The 8,830-nt window shown below is 42.4% G+C and overlaps 1 protein-coding gene across 2 annotated transcripts in view; it reads left to right on the forward strand.

Moving 5' to 3' along the window:
• The first annotated feature begins 3,626 nt into the window (after positions 1-3,626).
• Positions 3,627-8,830, forward strand: part of itgb4.L (integrin subunit beta 4 L homeolog) — a 45,866-nt gene continuing 40,662 nt past the window's right edge. Inside the window, exon 1 of one of the 2 annotated variants that reach the window (XM_018235331.2) lies at positions 3,627-3,994. The gene's annotated coding sequence lies outside the window, so the exon portion shown is untranslated. The remainder of the gene's footprint in view (positions 3,995-8,830) is intronic. The other variant, XM_018235330.2, reaches the window with a different exon arrangement.

Below are 8,830 nucleotides of genomic sequence, written 5' to 3' on the forward strand. Positions count from 1 at the left end.
TCCTCATATTTTACAACTGGGGGTACTTTATTTATTATAATACACACATTTTAGTGAGTCATGTGACAGAAATGACATCAGAACTCACCGTTTATAGCTGATGACATCAGAACTCACTGTTTATAAGGATATCATTTACAAGATATTCATAGCTTTTGTGTATTATATATAAATAAATAAATATATGTATATAAGCAGGGTGGTGTAACAAGACTGCACCAGACCCCCCTGACAGAAAAATTTTCATTGGGCCCAGCCTGCATAGGTACTCCTGCTCCACACCTCTCTGCAACCCCCCTCCCCTGCTGCATGGTCGCTCAGGCATCAATTAAGAGAAATACAAAGTGGTGGGGAGGGGGATTTGAACGCTATAGAGGAAACAGACCCTGTGGTCCAGTCCCCCTTTTCCCCCGGGCCTTCCTCCCCACAATTGCGGGGTCTGCTTCCTCTTTAGTTAGCCACTGTATATAAGACCGCAAATAACATTTCACCTTCCAATTTTTCCCCTAACTGGCCTTAAAAGTGGGTCCCCTTCAACTGATTTGGGCCAGACTTATAGCATACCTCCAACTGTGCCGTTTTTCGCAGGACAGTCCTGATTTTGACAGCTCAGCACGCAGTCCCGGGTTTGTTACTCAAAATGTCCCGACCTTCTATTTGATCTCCTGCACTGAACAGCCAGAAAAAGATACAAAGTTTCTAACTTAATTGGCTTTTGGCAGAAAGCCCAGAATAGATACTTAGATACTTTTGTAACAGTTTGAAATAAGTCTCTTTGGAGAACTAAGACTCACAATGGCAATTCACCTTCATTTGCAAAACTGTAAGAACACACAAAAACCACAGAAATGTGTTCGAACTTTCATAACCTGTCAAATTTTGTAAAACGAACATGGTAATTCGGGGGTGTGGCCACAAAAATGGGTGTGGTCAATAATTTTCGTCACACCAAAACTTTTTGTCCCTCTTTCTGTTTCCAAAATGTTGGGAGGTATGTTATTGTTAAGAAACAGGTACTTTATAACCCATAGTACATCTAAACCCTAAATGTGACACATTTTAGAATAGTCAACACTGAATTTTTTTACCACTAGGGGAGCTATTTTATGCTTAAATGCAGCAATGCAGAGACGCATGAGAAACAAACGCGTTTTCTTAGTTCATTAAAACATTTGGGTATTGTAGCCTCATTAAAATGAATGGAACAATGTAATTCAGAATATTTTGCCACGTAAATAAATTTGGTGAGTTTTGATGCACCATATTTTCCCAGACCTCACTTTTTTCAGCACTCACATTATTTTTCTCAACCTCAGAGATTAATAAGTAGGCCTCCCTGTTATATTATATGATATATATATATATATATATCTATATATATCTATATATATATATATATATGTGTGTGTGTGTGTTGCACCAACAGTTGTGTTGGCCCAGGTGCAGGCACACGTGGATTATTATCAGTGAAGAAACTGCGTGTGCCTGCACCTCTGCTCCCACAGTTGTTCCGGGTGCAAGAAGAACAAGATGATAATGCCAGCGTATTTCAGCAGGTTGATTTTTAGCCCCATCTGGCATTATTAAAAGGCCTGCTTTAGGGTGGTGGCAGAGAGATTAGTCGCCCAGCAACAAATCTTCGCTTCTGTGGGCGACTAATCTCCCCAAAATGCATTCCCGTTGGCAAGAATACAAATCCCAGGAGGGATGGCATACCAATCGCTTCGGATTTCAGAAGTTGCCTGAAGTTTCCTCATGAGGCAACTTTGGCCAATTTCGGAAATCCGGAGCAATTCATATGCCATCCCGCTGGCATATTCTTGCCAGCGGGAAGGCATTTCGGGGAGATTAGTCGCCTGCAAAAGTAAAGATTTGTCACTGGGCGACTAATCTCCCTGTCTGCCACCACCCTAAGGGTAAGTCCACGCAGGGCGTTTTTGGGAGATTTGGTCGCCTGGCGACTAATCGCCTAGTTTTTGCAGCGACCAATCTGCCCAAACGCCTTCCCTGTTCCTGCGCCAGCTAAAATGAAAAAACGCCAGCGCTAATCACACGCGGCAGTTCGTTTTCCGAAGTTGCCTCACGAGGAAACCGGGCGACTTTGAAAAACGAATCGCTGTGTGTGATTAGCGCCGGCGTTTTTTCATTTTTGCCAGCGCATATTCAGGGAAGGCGTTTGGGGAGATTGGTGGCCCCAAAAACGAGGCGATTAGTCATCATGCGACCAAATCTCCCCAAAACGCACTGTGTGGCCTGACCCTAAAGATACAGATGAATGTAGGTATAGTCTGTTAACAACCTAACCATGCTAAAAGGGTCAGTCCATAAAGAGAGGTTTGTGTGTGTGTCTGTGTGTAAGTCTTTATCTTGAAGATGTAAGTTGTTTTATGGATCACTTTCCCCCAGGATTCTCTGATAAGTAACTGGGGAACAATGGCAATAATAGTGCATTAAGATCAGAGGGCTGGGATTTGACCAGACACTGCTAATTTACAGGCAGAGGCAGATCGGGAAGGTGGGTGTCTAACAAGCAGATAGGTTACACTATCCAGCGTCTAATAACTTAACTACCCCTGCTTCCTGAGTTGGAATTCTAAACCAAACCAAGTCTCTTGCTTTTAGAGCACTCACTTTAATGTGTGACCCAAATTCTAAATTGGGAGCAATCTTTTATGGAGTTGATACTGCTTGGTAGGACACGGCAGGAGATACTGAAAGATTATTCTTTATTACTGAATCTGTTTTTATTTAACTCTTTAGCTGTGTATTTTCCCATCTGACCCAGCCTGGTTATTTCTTACCAATCATTTCACTTTTATATTCCGGATGAAAGAAGAACTGGCCCTCGGGGTTTATATTTCCTTTCTGTGTTTTCTTTGCCACTTCTGCTCACAAGTTATTCCATATTTCCACCACGCCACAAACGTCTCTTTTCAAACTTTTGTGTTCTTTCCCGACACTCTATTGTGCGTAAAAATGTTATGTTTTTTTTTTTGTTTCTGCCTTGATAATGTTTTCTTATCTCATCCACTCACAGGCAGATCTCTCAAGGCTTCATTGCTGTCACATGTACACAGTTTCCATTGTGCCAATAGGCTGTTGGAGAATGCTGGGAATTGTTGTCCCACAAGGTCTGCCCTTTTCATAACCTCTTTTGAGTGATGTTGGGACTTGCAGGGCAGCTAGAGCTCAACTAATCCTATGCATTTGACCTTGATCTGTGCCCTTTGTGCTCACCTGAGGAATCTACCTGTTGGCCTGTATCCTCATGTCAGATCCTGTGTTTCCCTTTTAGTTGCTGTATGAACTGTCTCGTTCCATAGAAGATCTGTATTAAACACACAGTTATGTGTGGGACCCATTTATCATAAACAAGTTGGCACTGTTGCCAAGTTGATCCAAAATCTGCACTTAGTAGGGAAGGAAGGTTGGTGCCATTGCCTCCTTTGCCTTTGTTCTGTCCCTCTCCCCCTGCCCTTCCCTTCTCTTGCTCTCCACCCCCCACCCCAAACAATCACTTTTCAGTAACTCTAGTCACAGAGACTGAAAAACCCATCTCGCTCCCAGCTTAATCCAACAGCAGCATGGGTGTGGAAACAAAGTGAGTGGGCGCAGAGGGGGGGGGAGTGTACAGTACAGGGTGGAAGGGATGTTCCAAGTGCTGTACCTGCCCTGCAGGTGTGCTTACAGTTCTCTGGAATGTCAGAAACAGCAGTGCAAGGTCTGAGTCACGCACAGACATCCATAAAACTCCTTTTATTCGCTCCTTGTCTGTGCATTGTCCCAGGAGGGGAGGGAAAGACCTGTTCTCTTGCAGATCTTGGACTGGAGTGGGATACCATCAGTAGGGACGGATATTTCCAAGGACCCAAGTGAGATTCGTTGTTGATCAGTGCCCGCTGTGGATTCCCTGCTTCTGTGTGGGATTGGAGAAGAAGGGCACTTAAACATATCCTTTGGACTTTGAATCTAAATCTCAGGAAACCCACATTTGGTAAGTCCAAAAGAAAATTTTATTGATACAAGTCACTTGCAGGACTTGATATGTATTTTTTTTCCCACCATGCGTTTTGTTTTATCACAGTTTTTGTTGCCTTAAAAAAACACTTCCACTTTCTACACAATGCTTCTAATTCTATATTTGTTAAAACAAAGTTTTTAATCGCAAATATATATGAGAATGTTGCAATGAGGTTGTAGTTGTTACTAGCACTTGGCTTTGACTCTCTTCTCTACTCCCTTTTTGCCCTCGAGTAGTCACTCTATCTATACCAAGCACCAAAACGAAGATTGCTATCTCTATAAAGCTTGTGACCACTGAAAGCATTGATTATTGCCATTGTTGACACTGGAAGTGCAACTCCGCTTTAGCATAAAGGTGATATATATATATATATATAATTATAGATTGACAGCGACACGCTCGTCTTTGGGTTATGCGCCTGATTTCTCCATGTGCCAGGCAGCCTGATAATATGAGTTGGGCCATATGGTTGGCTAGAATGTGCTGATTAATCAAGTGGGCTGAAAATAAGGGTCTCAAAGAAGTCACAAGAAGGTGCAACTTGACCCCCACACACCACCATCATTATACTGATATTATTATCAAGATTGGTTGTGATATGGTGTAATGGTGCACCATCAAAAGTCTAATTTGGTCAAACAATCCAGCCATATGGTTTGCTTGTTATGGCTAATACATACATTATACCCTTTATATCAAGAATGAGGAATGCCAAACTCCTTGTGCCGCCCTCTGTATTGAACTCCCAAGCAGCTGCAGCTAGACTTCTGTGGGAATATAGTTCAATATGAATTCAGTTCCAAGCATCACTCTTTTTTGCTGCAAACTGTAAGCTCTTATTACCAAAGTGTCAGCCCCAAAACCTCGCGTCCCATGGAACATTATTATTACGCCTTGACAAAGCTAACATAGCGAAACGCGCGTCGGCGTTTCATTTCCAGATCCGGTTATCTTTTAAAACGATATACTCAACTTGGGGTCAAACCAATTTTGGAGGGTGGTGGAAAGAATCTTTGCTCGGTTCAACTCCTTCTCTTTCTCTGCAATACTAAACTCCCAGGAGACCGTGGAATTGTGGTTTTATAGTATATCGTAGTCTCTCAAATCAGTTTAGGGCTTAGTTAATTACGAGACCACAGTCCCGGTTACTCTGCCTTCTCCACCTTTGTGGTGTCCTAGGGATAGAACCAATTAGGTAGTAGTTTTGGGACAACTCCACCCTCTCTTTTTTCATTTTCCTCCTTTTTCTCATGAATTTGAGCAATGATTTAATTAATTTCTTATTTTTATCCTATCTAATGGCAGTCTAGTTATTTAATGAAATGAACCTTATTAATTAGGAAGGACTACTAAATTCATTTAGCACTGTAGCACTTTATAATCTAATTTATTCAATATTCTCATTTTAGTCAATTAATTATTAAATAATTTTTTAGCACTACTAGTAATTTAGAAATTGGTGATCAATTTAGTATCACTCTATTAATTGTCTAATAATATTGTGGGACAGAAAGAAATTTGGTCTTTTAAGCTCCTCACTAATAATCCTTGCACTGCACTTTATAATTTATTGCACAGCACTTTATAATAATTTAATAAGTGGCATAATCAAGTGTCTATTCAACTAACTATAAATAAGTGTGTCAATAATACTTTGTGACTGCCTGAGTTTAGTCTGTTCTAGTGGGGGTTCTTTTCTATTCTTTGGATATTGCAAAGTGTCAGCCCCCTCCTGGTTCATTCTGAGATGAAACCGACCCATGCCAAGAGAGACATAGGAAAATTAGACTGTAAGCTCCACTGAGCAGAAGCCAATGTAAATGATTAACCTCTCTGTTAATGTAATATGTCGGTGTTGTATAAATAAAGGATAGTGCTTGTTGTGTGACTTGGTATTGAGGTTTGCGACCCTACAGTGCAACACTATGTCAACTGAAGGTTAAACAACTACAAAATTGAGATCCAGTAGTAAGAGTGCCCATAAATATATTAGTTTACAGGTAAAACTAAAGTTTATGAGCCTGATATTGTACATCAGGTTCAGCAGTAAACTTACTGGGACATACAAGCAGGTTCTTATGATGGTTGTTATTATTCCAGGTTTCTGTATATACCCGATTGTACAGCACCACTTTTAATCCCTTTTTAATTGTAGATATGGCTAACTTTTCCTTGGTACAGCACAGTAACCCCTATGTGGACTTACAGACTGAAGCTGGGTCCCATTCAAAAACCCTGCACTACACCCAGGATGTAAAAAAGGTCTGCAATGGTGGGCTTTCTACAGTTGGCCAAACATGAGCAGATACACTTGTTTGGAGAGGTTGCCAACCAAGTGGATCTTGCACCAATATGCCCACCTTGAGTGGTTGATAAAGGGCTAATCTGATCATGGGACCTAGAGACCAATGATCGGATCACAAGGCCAGGAATGCAGGTGGTGGGAATAAGGACTGCATCAATGAACCGATGCGGTCCTCGACCTGATGGGAATTTTAAACCCGATTGACATCTGGCTGTCTAAAGGCCCCCATATAGTGTCTTCTACACCTTTTCTTGTAGGCCACCTTAAGCAACAGCGGGGTGGCTACAAATTGAAGATGGCTAGCTTAGCATTAAATACAAGCCTCCACCCTGCTTTCACCATACTGTTGGTGCCATCAGCAGCAGTAGTCAACAACATAAGAGTTAAATTGTTAGTGACATTGTTGGGGGTCAAGTACAACATAGCTTACCTTGTGAAACACCATTATTGTTTTACCCACTTTTCTGCCCTGCCCCATTAAGCTCTCAGAATCTACCAGTGCTCATTACTATTTTGCTATGGTATGTGATATAGTGTTGATCTATCGATTCCAAACAGAGACAGTGAGTCGCCTCTAGCGCCCATTTCAACCCCCTCCTTGATACCTGACACTTAGTGGGCGTAGGCAGGTATCCTGTGAGTGTGAAAGCCAAAAACTTCCCACCAGGGATATATTACTGCAAGCAACACCTAGCATTATGTTTTATAGTGCAGGGAATTGTGGGACAAGAGAAATAGTGGTGCTTAGGGATTTTTGGGAGGATGCAATACTATTTGGTGTTGGGAAATGGAATACAGTTCATTAATACCAAATTTCAGGTGGCAGCATTCTTAAATCATATATGTAAAGCTCTTTCTGTAGAATTTAGGTTTCAAACCTGTAGACAGGGCTGCTGTAAGTAATCATAGGGCCCATTACTACTAAGATAGCAGGGCTCGATCCTGGGGACCCCAATTATTGGTCCGCTGGTTACCTGGGCCCTCTTGCGCACACGTCACACCCCTGATCCACCCAGCCATGCCTTGATAATGACAAATTTCCATGATCCATCCATTCAAACACCAGCTACTCTCCCATGAACCCTTCCCTTTTTGACTCCTGGGATTTACACTTTTCCATCTTGGGGCCCCTCTTTTACCAGGGTCTCCTGATTGCTGTACCCCCCTTATGGAAACCTGCCTGTAGGACTGGAATTCTTAGGTAGAGGCAAAGAAGTCTGTTTGAAACAGTCAGGTTGAAGGGGTGATTCCCAATATACACTGTGGGTTGGTTGACTGTTGTCTTAGTAGACTAACCCACAACGAGGAATCTCTAGATGAGATTATGTACATTTGCTGCTCAGTAAGAGGATCTGAGTGTCATTAGTAATGATGCATTCCACATACAAACTGCCATGGTGGGCTTCATTATAAATATAAAGCATGACTGTAACTGGCGCCTTTTCATCTGAAGGATAACGGCCTGCAGGGCCAGAACTAGGGGTAGGCAGGGTAGACGACTGCCTAGGGTGCAATCATGTGGCAGGCGCACTTTTAAGGGGATCTTTTTTTTTTCTTTTTTTTTAAACACTGGTTTGGGTGGCCTTTAATAGTTTTCAATTTTATAAACTGCTTGTTTCAACCGCCTTTTGCACTCCCCACCTCCCTCTTGGCAGCTTCTAGCACAGGTAAACAGATGATTAGGGGCAATATGATGGATTTTTGGCTGCTGCTGCTAGCACAGGTACATATTTGGGGGCAATATGATGGATTTTTGGCTGCTGCTGGCACAGGTACAAATGGGGGCTGCTGGCACAGGTACATGGGGCAACATGATTGCTGCTGGCACAGGTACAGGGTACAATATGAATGGTAAGGTGGGAAATGGTAATGCAGGACTGGGTGGGGGCACTGATCGAAGCCCTTGCCTAGGGTGACAAAATACCTTGGCCCGGCCCTGACGGCCTGCAATCCCTATACCTTCTGCTGTTGTAGGGCTTAAATTTCAACAACAACTGAAGGGCAGCTGGTTGGGAAAAACGTATTTAAAGGTGGCCATACACGGGCAGATTAAAGCTGCCGATATTGGTCCTCTAGACAGTTTATCTGCCCATGTGTGGGGGCTCCCAATCGGTCCTCCCGATCAATATCAGGCCAAAAAACCGGCCCCAGGGCCAAACGTTGGGATTCACCCGATATCACCCAGCCGTTAGTGGGCATATCGGGTTAAGATCCACTCGTTTGGTGACCTTGCCAAACTATTTTTTAAAGCTATTTTAATGTCAGCCAGGGCTCTCTCTCTTCATCCCCAGCTATTAAACTACTAACTACTTTTTGTCTATTGTCTCATAGTTGTGAAACTAATAGTGGAAGCACTGGTGAACATGTGCTCATCGTTTGTACCCCAGAATGCTATGTTTCTGTTGTTTACAAAACAAAATAAATATTTGCAGCTTTTAGGTGGAAAAAAGTTATATTTTTTATCATTATGCAGCATTTTCTTCCTGTCCCTTCGCCAACTC

Source organism: Xenopus laevis, chromosome 9_10L, assembly GCF_017654675.1.
Source record: "Xenopus laevis strain J_2021 chromosome 9_10L, Xenopus_laevis_v10.1, whole genome shotgun sequence".
NCBI lineage: Eukaryota > Metazoa > Chordata > Amphibia > Anura > Pipidae > Xenopus > Xenopus laevis.